Source organism: Globicephala melas, chromosome 12, assembly GCF_963455315.2.
Source record: "Globicephala melas chromosome 12, mGloMel1.2, whole genome shotgun sequence".
Lineage (NCBI taxonomy): Eukaryota > Metazoa > Chordata > Mammalia > Artiodactyla > Delphinidae > Globicephala > Globicephala melas.
Genome location: NC_083325.1, coordinates 11,290,626 through 11,308,886, shown reverse-complemented (window position 1 = coordinate 11,308,886; position 18,261 = coordinate 11,290,626). Strand labels below are relative to the sequence as shown.

The 18,261-nt window shown below is 45.7% G+C and overlaps 1 long non-coding RNA gene across 1 annotated transcript in view; it reads left to right on the top strand.

Moving 5' to 3' along the window:
* Nucleotides 1-16,095, top strand: part of LOC115842433 (uncharacterized) — a 138,352-nt gene extending 122,257 nt beyond the window's left edge. Inside the window, exons 3-4 of the long non-coding RNA XR_004035282.3 lie at nt 13,333-14,216; nt 14,822-16,095. This is a non-coding gene — a long non-coding RNA (uncharacterized lncRNA). The remainder of the gene's footprint in view (nt 1-13,332; nt 14,217-14,821) is intronic.
* The last annotated feature ends 2,166 nt before the right edge of the window (nt 16,096-18,261 follow it).

Genomic DNA, 18,261 nt, shown 5'->3' with positions numbered 1-18,261 from the left:
AATCAACTGTACTTCAATTTAACTAAAAAAAGGTATAATCAAAACAAATCTTCCCCTGCCAAAAATAGATAGATAGATAAACAAACAACAGTCTCCATCTGGCCATCTGTAAGAGTAACCCAGGTTCTCTGCTGGACTCCTCTGACAGCCAGCCTCGAGTGGGCCTTGAGGGAAGCCCTGAGTAGGTGCAAACCTTCCAGAGGGGTCGAGACAGCCTTCAACATCTGCACACATCCACAGGCAGTTGGCCAGGCCCTCGAGGGCCACAGGGACACCCGTCCTTCACAGCGTGATAGCTAGGAGCTCGCCAAGGAGCCGAGCGCCAAGCTGGGCCCACTAGGGATTTAGCAGCAGGCCGTCACCCACAGCTGCTGGGATTCAGAGGACAGACGCTGAGCCAGGAGCCTGCGTGTAGTGACACTGCGACAGAGCCCAGAGCCACAGTGCAGCCCTGTCCTTGAAGAAGCCGTGGGACCCTGCGATGGGCTCACCCCCGCTCAGGGTCCAGGGTCGGTGAGAGTTTGTTTCTCACTGAGGTGCAGTGAAAAGAGCAGACTGAGGGGTTTTGTTTGAAACCTGCCCTGGGGAGAGGTCAAATGAGGGGACCTGGAGCTGTGAACAGTGCCCTGGTCATGCACTGGCTCGCCATCCATGAACCCCTCCCCTTCCCCGGTACCTAGGGGGCACAAGTAACGGTGACATTTTAATGATTTCAGATTTAAAACATGTTCTCCTCTGCCTGCCTCCAAAAGGACTTTAAGAGGCTATAGGATTCACCGCTAACGTGTACTAATTAATTCACAATTAGATGAAAACTTCCGAGCAGAGGAGTGGGTTCCAGCAGGCCCCCAGACGTGAGGTGACGGCCACAAGTGAGCGTGGAACACGCCTCCACACGGCACGCAGCTGAGGTCCAGCCCCAGACCTTCCATCCTGTGGTCTTGACGCCTAGGATATCTGGCCAGGCCGTGGTGACCCGGCCAGGATTCAGGGGTATGGCGTCCACCTGGGCACCCAGCTACCTACCTGCTGTCTCTGGCTGCCCCTGGGGAGAAAAAAAGAACACAGCTATCTTACTTTTTAAATTTTAAAAAATATTTTTAATCGCTAACCCTTGCCCATGGTCCAAAGTGTCAGAGATTCAAACCAGTGTGTGGAGAAGAGTGTCCCTCTCAGCCTGACTCCCTGGACCCCCAGAGTCATCTTCCCCAACTGCTTCATGTCATTCAAGGTTCCCAGCAATCTAAACATGCCAGTTGACATTGTCAGGGCACAATAGAAGATATTTGCTTCGTTTTGACTTTGTTTAGTTTCAATACCGTTTTTGTCTTTATAGCTTTTGTTTTTTCTAAAAAAAAAAAAAAAAAAGAAGAAAACACCTGTAAAGCCCATCACCTAGAGATGAAAGAAGAAACAAAATGTTGGCTATTTTTCTTTCTGTATATAAAAAAGTATTAAAAAAAAAAAGTATATAGTATTTTACTTTACAATACTGGGATCACAATATCTCTAGCAGTTTTCGTTAGGAAATAGTCTTTTATAATATGCTTAATGTCTGTGTAATAGTTCACCTTATAAATGTATCATGAATTATTTAGCCACACCTGGCTGGCTTGCCTCTAATTAGAAAAAATTTCACAAAGTGTCACCACTGGGTGAGAGTTATCTCAGCCGATCCTCCTGACAACCCTGTCAGACAGGAATTACGATGATCTTCAGTTTATGACTTGGAAGGCTAAATCAACGACTCAGAGACACTCAGCTACTGGGTGCCAGGAGGGGGACTCTAGTTAGCACCCCCAGCTACACTGTTGCCCTGTCCCTGGACCCTTGTATATACTGTCATCTATTTTTGCCATCTTGAAGGACACATGTTAGCTTACTGTTGTTGTTTTATTTGATCTTTTTAAAATTTGTGCTTATTTTTTGGCTGCGTTGGGTCTTTGTTGCTGCGTATGGGCTTTCTCTAGTTGCAGCGAGCGGGGGCTACTCTTCCTTGCGGTGCACGGGCTTCTCACTGCAGTGGCTTCTGTCGTTGCGGAGCACGGGCTCTAGAGCACGCGGGCTTTGGTAGATGCGGCTCGTGGGCTCAGTAGTTGTGGCGCACAGGCTTAGTTGCTGCACAGCATTTGGGATCTTCCCGGACCAGGGATCAAACCTGTATCCCCTAGATTGGCAGGTGGATTCTTAACCACTGAGCCACCAGGGAAGTCTCTAGCTTACTGTTTTTATTTGCATTTATTTTGTTGTTGTTGAGTTTGAGCATGTTTTAATTTCTTATAGACCATTTGCATTTAGTTTCCTTTAAAATACTTGCTTGTGTGTTTTTGCCTGTTTTTCTGTTAGTCTTGTGCTATGTACATACACACACACACACACACACACACACACACACATAATTACACATTATCTGTCATATATGTTTCCCAGTTATTTTCTTGTCTTTTAATTTTGTTATGGTAATTTATGACTGAGAAGTTAAAAATTTTTTATGTCTACCAATATTTTCCTTTATGATTATTCCCATTAATTTTATCTTCAGGATGCTTTCATCCCTCCCAGGTGCAGATAAATGTTTATTCCTATTTTCTTTTAGTGGTACAGTGAGTTCATTTCCACATTTAATTCCTCCATCTATTGTTAATTTTCTTCTCAAAAGGTCAGTCCAGAAGTATACTTGAATCAGTTTGTGCGGGATGGCCACACCCATCACCGTGTTCCATCACGCCTGTTACCTGGATGAGCTCTTAGGAGATTGACATACCTGGTACCTGGGGCCAGCACATTATAGAGACATTATACTTCCACTGATACAACTAAAGGTACATCAGCTTTTAGCAATCCCATGCATTACTCACTGACATTAACTCCATGGCAACGAAAACTACCAGACTTTCTTTTGTTCTGGGGGTGAGGGTACAACGTTTAGAGAAACATTTCCACCAATTGCTATAAATTTGCATGTAACACTTCTACATAACTATGTCTATCAAGTAGATATTATTTGGTCTTTGGCTTTTTATCTTGTAGCATAATTTCCATTTAAATTCCAAGGTGTCAGAATATTCTGACACCTACTTCTCAGCCTTCAGAACCGTACATGGCTTCCCAGGTCACTTTGGTCCATTAGCTATTTCACATGCTACCTTTGGACATCTGGGTTATTCCCTAGATCTTATTTTCACACAGGCAGCTGACAGCCATGCCCCTACCCCGCATGTTCTTCTGTGTTTCATTTTTAATTCTCAGTGTTTTTACTGACATATATTCTGACTCGATTTTTATTGATCTTGTCGGTTTGGCCTCTTATTCCGTCCAGTTGAAATGAGCTTGCGTCATTCACGATTTAGTTATTTATTTCATTTATCGTCCCTCTGAGCTTCTAGTTGCCCACATATTTGACACAAGTGCCTTTGACATCTTTGTTCAAGGCTTTGAAAGCTGTGTCTACAGATGAGGAAACCGGGGCTTGGAGTGGTGGGGTGCCTTGACCGAAGTCACAAGGCTACTGTGACTTGCAGCCGAGGCAGCGGGGATCCAGGTCCCGTGCCTCCCAGGTCGGGGCAGTGGGGTGGCACAGAGATGGCCAGCACTAGGGCAACAGCCTAATGCTGACAAAGGCATTAGTTGTCACGGCCGGACGCCGAACTGTGTGCTTCACATCCCCGGCCTCAGCCCTACGGATGACATTGCTGGGGGCGGGTGGGGAATGGGGTTGTTCTTATCCCCATTGCGCAGACAAAGAAAGAAACTGCAGCTCTGAGAGCGGAAGTGAGTTTCCTAGGGTCAGCAGGGAGCGGCTAGCAGATGGATTTGCATCAGCCCCCAGCACTGATACCCTCGACCGTGGTGCGGCTCTGATTCCTGCGCCATCAGTGGCGTCAAAGGACACTCCAGGGACACCATTAGGGCTGGGCGGGTGGAAGGACACAGCCGCTGGCACAGATCTAGGATCCCCCCATCCCCGACCTCAACAAGACTTCAAAGTGTTCATCTTTCTGTTTGGGCTCTGTTTTTCAACTAGCTAGGGATCCACCTCATCTTATTTTCACCTGGTCCACATTCCTCCATTTCAAGAATGAGACTTTGTCAGCTGCTTGGTTGATGTTATTTTAGGTACACAACGCTTACCAGATTGCAGCTGTTTGATCACAAAAGATTCCTGGGAGTTTGGTGGTAGGGGGCAGCGGTGGGGGACTTGAACCCATGTTGTTCCCCGTGTTCTTTTGTTTTTTTAAATAATTTTTTTTCAATACATGAAGGACCTGAATTGCTTGTTTTTAGTTTTTGGCTGTACCCTACGGCATGTGGGATCTTAGTTCCCCGTCAAACCCGTGCCCCCTGCATTGGAAGGCAGAGTCTTAACCACTGAACCACCGGGGAAGTCCTCCACCCCCATGTTCTTTTTGAAAAGTTTTCAATCTGCATGGTCAAAAGTTCTAGAATATTCCCCCAGGGATTACCATCAAGCAACCTACCCTTTTACAATTTTTGAAAATGGACAGTTTGCCCAGGGGTCAGCTGCCCAGTGTTTAATCACGGTGCTTCTTTGAGGTCATCTGAGGGCTTCCATCTTTGCCTGGGCTGAAGATGAACTCATTTAACGTGTCTGGGTATCTGAGCGCTGCCTTGTCTTCTCACCAGCCCCGGGTTCTACCTTTGGAAGAACATTATAAAGAACTAGAAAACAGGGAAGCTAAATTGAAATTGCTGAATCTGACTCCTTTTTGTCAAGTCTTTACACTTCAGAGTCTTCTCCATGCAGAGCCCTGTCCCTTTCTTGTTCTACTCTTCCAGTAGCTTTAAAAACCTTCCTAACATTGTGGCTCCACAGTAACTTCTGCTTATTCTGGACATTAGCCCTTCCCAGGACTGTTCTCACAGGTACGGGCCCCTCATGCATGTTCTCCTTGATTCTTTGCCTCTCTTCACCTTTGGGTGCCTTTCTAAAGATTTGAGATCGCCTGTGATCACCCTTTGGGACCACATTGGGCTTTTTTCTAGGCATTTCCTTTCTTTTTGTCCCTCACTGGGATTAGTCGCTATTATATAAGCAGAATTTGGGATTTCCCCCCAATCTCTTTCCTCACTTGGGATCAGATACTCGAACCCCTGGACCCTCAAGTTAAGACTGTGTGGCACTAGGAAATTTTGCCCATCTTTTCAGGCTTCAGTTTCTTCATGACAAAATGGGCGTGATGATAGCTTTAACCTCCTAGAGTTGTTATGAAGGAAATAGTGCATAGTCGTGATCAATATCAGTATTATTACCTATCTGTTACTGAAACCCTTTGTGGTGACAATCGATAGAAATCCAACTCAAACTGGCTTATACACAAAAAGAGAGTCCATGGGCTCAGGGAATTTTCCCCAAGGGCTCACCATCAAACAAAGTCCAAAAGTCAATCGGCTTCAGGCACAGCTGGATCAGAGCCCTGTCAACGTCCCCAGGCTCTGGTCTCTCCATCTGGCTCTGCTGCTGCTTCATTTGGGAGCGAGATGGTGCTCCAGCCCCTCCCCCTGCCCGCCTCCTCCACCAGCCCCTCCCCCAACCTCCTAGCGACCCGGGCCCCCAGCCCAGCAGAGCCATGGCGAGGGTCAGGACCACAGAGCCTGGCTCCTACCCCTGGGAACTGGCACCATGCCCAGAAAAGGGGGAGCTGGGCTCTGAATTTGGGAGATGCGCTCACCGAAAAGCAGAGCTCGGGAGCCTTCCTGACTGTGAGTGATTTCACGGACACCTGGGCACCTCCTCCGCTCTGATGCGGCTGATGGCAGCTAGCCACTAAATGCTGCTCTTTCCAGCAAGACAAACCCCACCAGAGTGGAGAAAGATGACCCTGAGCCCTGCCCTCGGGTCCCGCTTTTTACTCCCTCCTTCACCCTGGCCCTGGCCCTGATGCTCGACTCTGACACCTGCTAGACTCCATCCTGTACTCCCCTCAGCTTGGTCCTGATGGCTGGTAATTAATTGGCTTTTTCTTTGTCCTTTAACCCCACCCGTGCCTTCGAGATGGGTTTTCCACACCTGGCAATTAACCTTGGCAATCACCCTCAACTCTGCCCAGTGGGCCTGCTGGACCGGATTTTATGTTTGTTTGTTACTTCTCTGCAATGCACTCTTGGGCTGTCCTAATACAAGTCTGGTCACTCACTGTGGTTATGGTGTGACACCGTCACATACAGTGCCAGGCACCATTTTTTCTTTAGTAGCCTGGAATCCCTGTCCCCTGCCTTTGTGCAGCTGCGTGACCCTCTGTGATCCGACCTTGACCCCTGTGCCATCTCAGTGGATCAGGGAGTCCAGGTGCTGTGCCCCTCGCAGGGAAGTAGAAAAGGTGTCCACGGTGTTGTCTGCTGAGCCCCCTGCTCTGCCCCAGGGCAGTCCCGAGCCAAGCTGGGTCAAGCAGCCTTGGACTGAGCAACGCCAGAGACGCTTGACAGTGGAAGAGTTTCTGTCCTGGGCTGAACTGGCTCTCAGCTCAGGATCCAGCTTTCCTGTTGACTCCGTGAGCTTCTCTGTAGCTTCTAATACGTTTCCCTTTTTGCTGGAGTCAGCAAGAGCAGTTGCTTTGACTTTCAAGGACAGAGCTGACATTCTAGGGCTGTGCTTCAGCTCTTCTGGCTTTATAGATTTATTTGAGCTTTTTAAAAATGCCTCCCTCTGAAGTTTCCAGTTAAACTCTTTCCGGTCGCACTAGCAAGTCTCCTGCAGCGTGTTCTTCTCGGATTTGGGTTCATACAGCTTGCTTCCTGCCAGGACCCCACTGTTCTGGGGTGGATCTGGGCTGCGGTCCAGAAGACACAGTTCCGCACTCTGACACCATCTACATGCCCAGATGTTCCCTCCGTATACTTCCTCTCTCCTCCTTTCACTGCCAAAGTCACGAATTTCGAGCGAAAGAAGGAATGAAAACACCACCTGTAACACCGATTCCTTCAATTTCCTCCCCAGAACTTCCACATAAATAGAAATAGATTGGATTTAGACTCATAGACGCATAGACCATCACACTTGGAAGAAAACTTAGAAACCCTCACAGGTCTTTACTCAAGTGCCATCTGTGATCGATTGGTTATGGCTGACTGGGTTTCACATCTGGACACTGAAAGGTGCTGTGAGGGATTCACAATGCCTGCATGGGCGTGGTAAAGGAAAGTACCAGCCTATGATCTGATGATTCGCTCTCCTCCGACAACCTGCTCTGCATTTTACAAATGAGGAAAACTGAGTTACACACATATTAAGTTGCCTAAAGCTATATAGGAAGCCAGGGCAGATTTGGGGATAGAATCTAGGTTGTCACACCTTTCCTAACAATGACAATGACTTCAGGTTGGAGTTCGGTCTATATGAGGTCATCAAAGTCTCCTTGCTGGTTGCATGGCGTGGTTTCTAGGCTCAGCCACTTCTGTGCAATGCAGCAGGACCCTGTGGATGCCTGTGGGGCTAGGGGCAATATTCATGGAGATCTTTCAGGATCACAGTTCCGATGCCCTAGGGCAGTCCAGGCGGTGCCGGCCCTGGGAGCTCACCCATTAAGTGGGGTTGTTTTATCAGACTGCAGCTGAAAACTTCAGAAACTACTGTCCCCAACGGAATATACTCCAATTCATTCCAAGTGGGGAGAAAACAAATAGCCCGGTGACCCTTCCCAAAGTGTTAAAGTTCCTTACGCTTGAGATGGGAAATCGGGTCCAGATCCAGACCTGGCATGATTCATGAGAGCTTGCTGTGGAAAGAGGGGGACAAAAGGTCTTCAACCTTCCTGTGAAAGCCAGCTCCTTATTTTTAAACCCATCCCGTTTGACTGTCAAGGTCGGAGCCTTCATAAAAGCCAAACTGCGCTCCTAGAATTAGCAGGGCAGCATGCTCTAGGGTGGTGAGGACCCTGCAGAAGCAGGCAGCTGCAGGATCTGGGGTGTCCGCCTGCAAACATTCACTCAGCAAGTTCCTGGGAGACGGGCCTTTCTCCTGGGCCAGCAGCCCCAGAGTGGGCGTTCCCGATAAGGAACAGGGCTGCTGCTTTGGGGGAGGGAGTTCTTCTGGACTGGGGCCCATTCTCAGGACAGTTGTCAGTGGCCTTAGTAATGGGACAGCATTCTGTTTTATTAAAAGCCTGTTGCTGGCTGGGAAAGCTGTCTGCCTGCTGTGTGGGCAGGGGCCCAATATCGCTGCGGGCAATTCCAAGCCAGTCCTTCGAGCTGACATCAAACCAGGAAAGAACATGACTGAGTTTTAGCTGATGTAGCAGTACTTTTTCTTTCTTTCGTTTCTTTCTTTCTTTCTTTTTTTTTTTTTTTTAACAGTTCTCTCTACCAGTTCCACTGTGTACATTTTGTGTGTGCGGGCATGTATGTGATCTTGTCAACCGGCGGCAGCTGGAGTTCACCCCTTGAGCACACCTCCCCTGGCTCTCCGTTTCTCCCCCTCCCTTCCCCCTTCTCCATAGCCTCACCCTTGCCTCACTGGCCTTCCCAGCCCCCAGCCCCCTGGTAGACACTGGAGCAGAGGGAGGCCCAGACTGTGGCCTGAGGGTATTTACAGGGTAGGGGTTGGGAGGGGAGAGAATTTGACTGCTTTGTTTATCTTCTGAGTCTGGAAACTCTACAGAATTCATCCATTTTCAAGGAAGCCTTCATTTGCAGGTTTCCCAAAATAAAAAATAAAAAAGGAGCCTCACTTCAACAGGAACCAGAGGAAGAGCAGTTTTCTCTGTGAGCTGATTTGTTTATTATTATTATTTTATTCTTTAACATTAGATTTGTTGAAGGTAGTCAAAGACAGTCACTTTTTTTCATATTTTTATTTTGCTTTTGTCTTTTTTTGCCTTATCAGTGTAGAGGGCAAATACTTTGTGGGGAGATTGACATAAAATGCTCACTTGACACATGTCTACGGGAAACAGAGGTTTTGTGTAAACTTTTATGTTCGCATTTTCTGCTGAGGTTACAGATGTCTCTGGGACTCTTCCCTTCATTTGTAAATTGAAATCACTCAAATTGCCCCTCTTTTACAAATTAAAAGAAATTAAATGTGCTTCAACACAGATTTTAAAAATAATTTCAAAAAATTTATAAAAGCGGTTTCCATATGCTGGTTAGCTGGGTGTACATGATTTCTCTGGGTCTTTTGAAAATTTGGAGCGAGCAGTGCCCATATCAGGTAGAGCATGTGAATTTACTGGCTTCTTTTTAACCCTGTACTCAAGCAGTAAACTTTTCCTGTAGTGCCAGAAAATGGCATATGTTTTGAAAAACTATTTCTAAAGATGGTCAGGGCAGATAAGGGGAATTCAGAAAAGAAAATATAAAATGTGTTACTTCACACGTGAACATTCAATTTCAACTTAAGGACAGACATTCCATTTTAAAAGCTGCTTTTATTTACCACACTGTATGAATCACTGTACTGATGTAAGCCTAAAATCATGTAAACTCACAAGTTTTGCCACATATTTTAATTCATTTTATAATTGTTTTCAAAATCTTGGGAAGAGTCATATATGGCACAAGAAAAGAGTGGTATAAATCATGTTACATCAAGTGTACTTTTTCCTAAACTGTGTCTTCAAGGTATAAGATATTCAGCAAATTGGATTTTTTTTTTTTTTTTCTCTACTCTCTGGTTACTTAAGAGAAACCAGAAGATTATCTCTATGGTGAGGGTATAGAAAGCAGTGTTTTTATTTTTTAGTTTTTTTGATGAGGGGAAAGCTCGATCCGCTGGCATAGTGTACTGGCTACTGTGTCTGTGGTAAATTCAAAACATTAACTCCAGGTTTTAATACTGCACATTCCCGCAGGTCACTGGGCCAAAAGCCCATCCAATATTGTCAGGCAAAGGCCCAAGATGAGAAACAAGTAAAACACAGATACGAGGTCTTTACTGGTGCAGCTAAACATTTGTAATTAAGAAAACTCCAGTAGTTCCATGGTAATCTGTTTCTAGATAAACGTAGTCGTAGCCTTCGGCTCCAAAGGAAAACCTCTTCCTTCAAGACACTGGGTGAGGAACGGGGAGAACTCAGAGAAAAGCCGTTTTCGGTGTTACAGACAAGTGTTTACATTATGAACCAACTTTCGATCCAGGAAAGAAGTGATAACCTGTTTGGGTTTTCCAAAGGAATTAATATCCTGTGGACTGAATACAGAGTAGGCTCAGAGAAACGTTGAATAATGCAATTGATCTCTTCCAAGAAAGCAGAGGGTGGAGTTCTGATCATAGGAAGCACCACTGACAGTATTTTTGTCTGCTTTCTGGAAAATCAACCAGGAAAGAAAATATGTCTGAAACATTTAAAAAATAGGCTGTTTTGGCATCTGGTTCTGGAACAAGATGGTGTAGATTCACTTTCCCTACTCTGTTTCTCTAAATACAACTAAAAACTCTGGAAGCTATTCAATAGACAATGATAAAAGAACTCTGAAAGTTGGAAAAGAAGAAGGTAGACTGGCAAGAATCCTCAAGACTTGAGAAACAACAACTTTTTGAGTTCCCTGAGCTTTTTTATCTTCCATGTACCCTGAACAGGGCACAGGAGAGGATTGCAACCTGGAATCACCAACAGGCTCAGGCAAAACAAACAAAAAACCCCAAGAATATCCTAATCTTTCTGGCCAAAGTCCAGGAGAAGGAAAGCACAACAGAGACCCAGTAAGAAGTTCCAGCCTCCTTTGGATTGTCTGCAAGGACCTAGGGTCCTTGAAGACAATCCAGTCCACTGGCAGCAGCAAAGCCCTGGACACTTCTGGCTCCTGGTCCAAACTGAGATACCATCAGGTGGTCTGAATCACCCACAGCTGCAGCAGCAGTTGAAACCATACGTCTCCTTGGCCTCTACGCAGTGGCATAAGGAGACCCAGGCCCACCAGCAGCTTCTTCCTCATTCTCAAAGGTCTCCCAGCAACAGTCTCCATACAAAATGATCACTAAGAAAACTGTATGGAGAGATATACTGAAAATATAATTAAAGCAAAAAAGAACTCTAAAAACGTTCAAGTAACCCAGAGGAAGTCAATAAAAAAGAAACAGAAGAATGATAAACAGAAGGAACAAACAGAAAACAAATAATAAAATGTCAGACTTGGGGCTTCCCAGGTGGCGCAGTGGGTGAGAGTCCACCTGACAATGCAGGGGACGTGGGTTCGTGCCCCGGTCCGGGAAGATCCCACATGCCGCGGAGCGGCTGGGCCCGTGAGCCATGGCCGCTGAGCCTGCACGTCCGGAGCCTGTGCTCTGCAACGGGAGAGGCCACAACAGTGAGAGGCCTGCGTACCGCAAAAAAAAAAAGTCAGACTTAGTCCTAATAGATCAGTAATTACCTTAAATACAAATGGTCTAAGTACACCAATTAAAAGGTAGAGATTGGCAGAATGGATCAAAAAGCACGACCCGACTAGATGTTATTTACAAGAAACCCACTTCAAATTCAGTGACATAGGTAGACTGAAAGCAAAAGAAAGGAAAAACATATACCATGCAAGCATTAATCAAAAGGAAGGGGCTATGTTAACATCGAAGTAGACTTCAGAGCAAAGAAAGTTACCATGGGCAAAGAGGGAGATTACATGTTGACATATAGGATTAATCCACAAAGAAGATACAGCCATCCTGTGAACCAAACAACAACATATTTCACAATATATGAAGCAAAAACTAAGACAGCTGAAAGAAGAACGAGATAAATCCACTACTGTTGTTGGGAGCTTAAATTCCCCATTCACCTCCCACTCAGGACTTATAGGGCTACTAAAGAGAAAATCAGCAAAAATATAGAAAAGAAAAAATATAGAAGAATTCAACAATACCATCAACTGAAAGGATCTAATTGACATTTATAAAATGCTCTGTCCAGCAACAGCGTTTAAAGGGCCCATGGAACATTTGCCAAGATAGACCACATCCAAACTTTAACAAATTCGAAAGAATCGAAATCATATAGAGTCTGGCCATAATGGAATTAGAGTAGAAATCAAAACCAGGAAAATCTCCAAACTCCTGGAAACTCAACAATAAACTAAATAATTTATGGGTGAAAGAGGTGATCTCAAAGGAAATTTTAAAAGTACATAGAAAGAAAGAAAATGAAGATAAATATATTAAAATTTGTGAGATGCAGCTAAAGCAATGCTGAAAGGGAAATTTATGGCGCTAAATGCTTACATTGGAAAGCAGTTATCTCAAATAACTAATCTAAGTTCCGACTTCAAAAAATTTAAAAAGAGCAAACTAAACTCAAAGCAAACGAAAGGAAGGAAATACTAAGGAGAGAACATCAATAAAACTGAAAGCTGGAAAATAATAGAAAAAATAATGGGAACATAAAGATGGTCTTCAGAAAAACATCAGTAAAATTAATAACCTCTAGCAAGATTGGCAACGATAAAAAAAAGAGAGAAGACACAAATCACCAGTATCAGGAATGAAATGAGATACCACAACAAATTCTGTAGCCATTAAAATGATAATAGGAAAATATGACAAACAATTTTATGCTTATAAATTCAACAATTTAGAAGAAATGGGCCAATTCCTCAAAAACCACAAACTGCCAAAACTCAGCCAAGATTAAATAGATAATTTATTCAGCTCTGTAACTATTAAAGAAATTGAGTATGTAGTTAAAATACTCCCCCAAAATAATCTTCAGGCCCAGATGCTTTCCCTGGAAAATTTTACCGAACAGTTATTAAAGAGCAATTACTGCCAATTGTACACAGTCTCTTTCAGAAGATAGGAGAGGGGATTCTTTTTATGTGGTCATCATTTCTGACACCAAAACCAACCAGAGGCAGTTAAAAAAAAAAAAAAGAAAAGCTAAAGACCAAGATCTGTCAAGCACTTAGATGAAAAATTATCAACCAACTTTAATCAAATACAGCAAGTTATAAAAGAACATGACACCATGACCAAGAAGGATTAATGCCAGGTATGTAAGATAGATTCACTATTTGATCAGTCAATATAGTCCACCGTATCAACAGATCAAAGAAGAAAAAGCATATAATCATGTCAATTGATGCAGAAAAATCATTTGACAAAATTAGATACCCATTAATGATGAAAAAAAAAAAAAAACCCTCTCAGTACACTAGGAACAGAGGGGAACTATTTCAACCTCATAAACCCTACATCAAACTTTGTATTTAATGGTGAAAGACTTAGTGCATTCACTCTAAGTTCTGGAATAAAGCAAGGATGTTTGCTGTCATCATTCTTATTTAATACAGTACTGGAGGTTCTAGCCACTGCTATAAGGCAGGAAAAAGAAATAAAAGTCATACGAATTGGAAAAGAAGAAATAAAACTAAAACTATCTTTTGTTGCAGGCAACATGATTGTCCACATAGAAGAATAAGCTGTCCTCCTTTCACTGACTGCATTGATCAAGCAAGTGCTTCCACTTGTTCTGAGGGTGTTGCTGCAGCAGACAGAAGCACAGGGGCTGAGAGCACAGCTTGGGCGTGGTAGACCAGGTGGACCCCCCAACTCCACCATTCCCAGCTGTGTACCCCTGGGCACCTTCCTTGACCTCTCTGAACTTTGGTCCCCTCATCTGAAATGGAGGTTATGGCAGAAACAAGAGCCTATAGTCGTCGTGAGTATTAAGTGAGAGCAATGTACAGACAACTGAGCAGTGTACTTGGTGCAGGTATGACTACTGCTTGCTGCTGTTGTAGGTGATCCTGCACTGTCTGCTGTGCTGCCCCCAGGACTGTCACTGGAGCCAAGAAAACTCAATTCTCCTGCTCAGTGGCCCTGTGACTTGTCAACTCACACATCCATTCTGAGCTTCACTGCAGAATGGTTATAAATGGTTTATTTATAACATGGTGACAATAACCCCTCTCTCATAAGATTCTTGTTAAGACAGGACGAAACAACAAATAAAAGTGCTTTGAGCACTTTAATAATAATAATGATAATGATAATAACAGCAGCTAAAAATTTTTGAGCACTCCCTAGCACCAGCACCATGGATTGCTTTTTACTTACAACATTTCACTTAATCCTTATAACCATGAGTTATTCGTCTAATTTATGTAGATTGGGAAACTAGTCCCCAAGAAGTAATCTGCCCAAAGACACAGCTTGTGAGCCGTAGAATCCAGATTTGGACCCCCAGGATCTGGCTGTGTTCTCATGCTTCCCAGAGAAAGTAAGCCAGTGAGGGAAAGAACAGCTTGGCCTGGGGCTCACTTCCACTGGAAAGGTGGGTATAATCTGTTGTGGGAGGCTCAGAGTGCAGTCTTTGACGTGCAGTGGGAGAGCCAAGAGTCATCCTTGGCGGTGGCAACTGGCTCCAAACTAACAAACTGTCTGAGAAATAAGGTTCCCTCTAGTAGGACACCAGGTAGGATGTTACTCAGAAAGTCAGCTTTCCATTCCCCTGAAGTATTCAGTGATTAGACTGAGGCCAACTACGGGCCCAGGTCTAAAAATAACTCCATCCCTTCTAGCAAGGACTCAGTCTGGACTGAAGTCATTCTTTCAGGTGCAGAAAAGGAAAGCTTGACTGTACGTCATGGACTTAAAATAGGAGTGGGGTCATAGGGCCAGCTGGGGCTCACGGGTGCCAAGTGGGCAGTTTGTCAGCTGGTGTTTCCTGCTTTGGACAGCAGGTTTCTGCCTCCTTTTTTGAGTTGAGAAGGAGTGAAATTGTATGTTTGAAAAGCTCACTTGTTTTGCTTTCTCTCTTCTCCGCGTGTGCCCTTTTCATCCACAATAAACATTCGTCTTTACTGGGTGTTCATGCATTGTCCTGAAATATACTAGTTACAGAAATTAAAATTGGCTACTCTGCTTCTTTCTCCCTAGCTCTGTACGATGGATCCATGAAGTTTTCCTTGAATATCTCTGCCCAGAGTGCAACAAAGAGGCCACTAGTTGAATAATTCCCACAATCCCATGGTATGGTGGAGGTCCATACGTGAGGGGTGGGCGCTCTATGGAAAGGTCTCCTTTGTGAAGGACGGTAGGCTACAGCCTAAGAGCCTACCAATTCTAAGAGTCTGGGATTTGTTTCCTTTTTATAGCCTGGCTATATTTAGGTCAATGAATTGTATTCAAGATGGACTCATCAGTGCTTCAGTCAATGCATTCTTTCATTGAAAAGTTATTGAAAGGACTTTTGCTCCAGACAGGGTAGCATAAAGTCATTCCTCTCTTCTCTCCTCTCAGCTAGGGACAATGATAAACTCTGGAAACACTGCAAGAAGCAACCATTAAGAGAGTGAAAAGGCAAGCCACAGAGTGGGAGAAGATATTTGCAGATCATAAAACTGATAAGAGACTTGTATCCAGAATACATTAAAAATTTCCATAAATCATTAATAACCCAATAGAAAAAAATGAGCCAAAGACTTGGATAGGCACTTCACAAAGAAGGGATATAGTTTACCAGTAAACGTGAGAAGCAGAGTGCACAGTGAAATCCCAAGGAGACACATCTACACGCCTGCCAGAGTGGCTGAAAATGAACAGACTAATAACCTAAGTGCTGGCGAGGATATGGGGCAAATACACCTGCCATCCACTGGCTAGTGGGGGCGTGAAGTGGTACCATGACTCTGGAAAATTGTTTGGCAGTATTGAGTGCTGAGTGTTGTAATACCCCCATGGCTCAGCATTTCTACCCCTCTGTATACACCCAACTGAAACACATACTTATTAACACTGAAGGCATGTACAGAGCTGCTCGTAACCGTCCAGTTATAGTAGCCAAAGACTGGAAACAACAGTGGAATGGATTAATGTATTGTGGCGTCCTTAACAGTGAAACTGAACAATCGAACGCAGCACACGGTAACACAGAACTGAGATCTTCACGCCCAGTGAGAGAACCAAGACAACCAAGAGGGTTGAATGGCTCTACGTACACCAGGTTCAAGAACAGACAAAGCTGATGAAGATTGAAGTCCAGACGGTAGTTATGTGGGGATGTAACTGGAAAGAGGCACAAGGGGTGCTGAGGTGCAGCTAATGTCCTGTTTCTTGAACTGGGCAGTGATTTCATAGGTTTGGACACTGTGAACATCTGTCGAGCTCTTATGCTTATCATTCGTGCACTTTTCTCTCTGCGTGTTTCGCTTCAATAAAGAGTTTACTTAAAAGAATGTACTTGGGTTTGCAAAGTTGAAAAGAGCCACAAAACTCCTCACTGCCTCACAAAGAGTATTTTATATGCTGGTCAAAAACGTGAGAAACCAAGATGCTGGTCTCTCCCTCTGAGCCAATAAGCAAACAAATTAATAGAAAAGTAAGTGGGTTCACAAATGACTTACTTATAGACAGTCTACACCAAGTGTCCTGATATCTCCCATCCACAGACAGGCCAGGCCCCTTTTGACACAGTGGCCTGCTCCCCTCTCGGCCCATCTGCTTCACTGAGTCCATGGAGTCCCCGCCTCCAGACTCTCAGGCCTTGGGCCGCTCCGCCCATCTGCTCACCAGACACCATGACCAGGGACAAGGGAGTCTGGGCCACAGTCAGCCCTCCCTTGTCACTGTACAGCTCACTAGTGACCCTTTTTTTTTTTTTTTTTTGGCGGTACGCGGGCCTCTCACTGTTGTGGCCTCTCCCGTTGCGGAGCACAGGCTCCGGACGCGCAGGCTCAGCGGCCATGGCTCACGGGCCCAGCCGCTCCATGGCATGTGGGATCTTCCCAAACCGGGGCACGAACCCATGTCCCCTGCGTCGGCAGGCGGACTCTCAACCACTGCACCACCGGGGAAGCCCTAGTGACCCATTTCTTTTCATCCCATGCTGATGCCCCCTGACATATAGAATTGGGGACAGAATTCTTTGGGAATTTCCTCTCTCTGGAAACATCTAGAGAGCTTTTGCTGAGATCCTAAAGATACTAAGGCGTCTTTGCTGAGATACGTGGCTAAAATCATCCAGGCACTTTTTAAATGAGAAAAGAGGCTCTACTTTGGAAGGTGTATCTGGTGAAAGAAAGGGCCCTACGCGAAAAGGCTGCTTTGGGCTTCCCTGGTGGTGCAGTGGTTGAGAGTCCACCTGCCGATGCAGGGGACGTGGGTTCGTGCCCTGGTCCGGGAAGATCCCACATGCCGCGGAGCGGCTGGGCCCGTGAGCCATGGCCGCTGAGCCTGCGCGTCCGGAGCCTGTGCTCCGCAACGGGAGAGGCCACAACAGTGAGAGGCCCGCGTACCACAAAAAAAAAAACAAAAACAAAAACAAAACAAAACAAAAGGCTGCTTTATGTCCTCATGAGATCTTAGGGCTTTCCAATCTCTTACTCTTATCAATCCACAGGGTGAGAGGTGTTGGTGTAACCAGCTGGACATTTTTTACAGACCATCTTTGTGAGGTCCGTCATCTCCCCTCCCCAGTAGGACGCTGAAGTTATGTTAGAGCCGGTGGGCCTTTGAGAACACCCAGCATAGACCCCTGGTTTGCAGAGGAGGGCGCCAAGGCCGAGGAGGGAAAGGGGCTTGTCAGCTGAGCAGTAAGAACACAGGTCTCCGGGGACACCTGGCAGCCACCCTACATTGGGGATTTGAGGACAGAGCGAGTCTCGTTGCTCCAAAATTAGCTGTCACCTCCTCCCCTTGGTTCCTTTTCTTGTCTTCCTACCATCAAAGTCCGGTTCCAGAAACCTCCTTAGGAGGGCCCAGGGAGCTGGCTGTGCCTCCTGCTAGGAGCGAATGGGCGCAGGCGGCCTCATCTGGGTGCGCTGGAGGAGAGAGGCAGCTGTGTGGACGGGCAAGCCAGAAACGCGCGTCCCTGAGCGGCCTTGCAGAGGGCTGTGTGAGGGCTGTGTGAGCATCTTGGCTTCTGCAAGTGTACCTCACCGGTTCAAATCCCACCCTCACCTCTTATCCTCCCTGGGCCCCGTCTCCCTGCCTGTGAGGCAGGGATAGTGGTGGAATCCACTTTGTCGCTTGCTGGGAGCGATGACTAGCGTGTGAAGCACGTAGAACAGCCTCTGTGATGCTGAGATGAGGGTAGATGACCACCCGAAAAGGCAAGGGGACATTCTTCCAATTTCTTAGGTGAGGAAAAGAGGCAGATGCAGCATTTGCTCAGGGAGGTAGAGCCTATCTATTGCCCAAGCTAACACTGTACCACCCGGCCTCTGGGAAACCCTGGCCTCTCGGTAGGAACAGCTAGGTATCCAGTGACCACATGATGCAGAGACAGAAAAGGGAGAGTCTGATGGGTGGAGCCCTGGCTGGGGCTGGGAAGGGTGCCAAAGGCAAACCAATGTCCCCTCCTTTACTGGTCAGCCTCT